We start from the raw sequence: 829 nt of genomic DNA, 5'->3' as shown, positions 1-829 counted from the left end.
AGTAAGATTTAGTCGCATATGCGAGTGATTTACTCGCAATGTAGAGGGTTGTATATATATATATATATATATTTATATATATATATTATTATTATTATTATTTTCATGGGATGTAGGTTGTTTGTGTAAGGTTGTAGGACATGGCATGACCTGATATATATATACAGTGTGTATATATATATATATATATATATACTTTTTTTTTCATGGGATGTAGGTTGTTTGTGTAAGGTTGTACATGACATGACCTGCTGGAGTTTAACACATCACTTTTCAAAGGGGATTAAACAAGCCTTCTCCTCTGTGAGCTGAGCCTGGTCTTTGCCCATGCAGGCTGTGTGTGAGAGACTGAAATCCTGCTTCTTTCTAAAATAGATGAGCTTCTGCTTTAAAACCAAGTAGGGTGTGAGCTGTATAAATACAGCTAAAATTCCCATTTTTTAAATATCTGAAAAATTACCTGTTTAATTTACTCCTTGTTTGTCCTTGAAGTCTTTCATCATTTCGGCAAAAAATTACACCAACTACGTTTTACTAACTACAGTCACTGTGAGTTATTCTGTGTTTAAATGGATGACTATACTTTAACCTGTTCAGACAAAGCTAGGATGTCAAAATTTGTCATTCAGCCCCACCCAGTTACTCAGTCTGAGAGTTACCTCACAGGAAATTGACTGTGGAGAGTAAAACAAGCTTCAACAAAGTTAAAAGGCCTATTGTCTTGGGAACTCTCAGGGTTTTAGGCTCTAGTGATGGTAATTTTTTCTCTGCTGAATTTTATTTATTAAAGTGACGTGACATGTGGCCAAGTATGGTGACCCATCCATAC

Source organism: Sinocyclocheilus rhinocerous, unplaced genomic scaffold, assembly GCF_001515625.1.
Source record: "Sinocyclocheilus rhinocerous isolate Xijiao unplaced genomic scaffold, SAMN03320098_v1.1 scaffold61, whole genome shotgun sequence".
Classification (NCBI taxonomy): Eukaryota; Metazoa; Chordata; class Actinopteri; order Cypriniformes; family Cyprinidae; genus Sinocyclocheilus; species Sinocyclocheilus rhinocerous.
The sequence above is the reverse complement of the archived record's forward strand: the minus strand, read 5'-3'. Positions refer to the sequence as shown.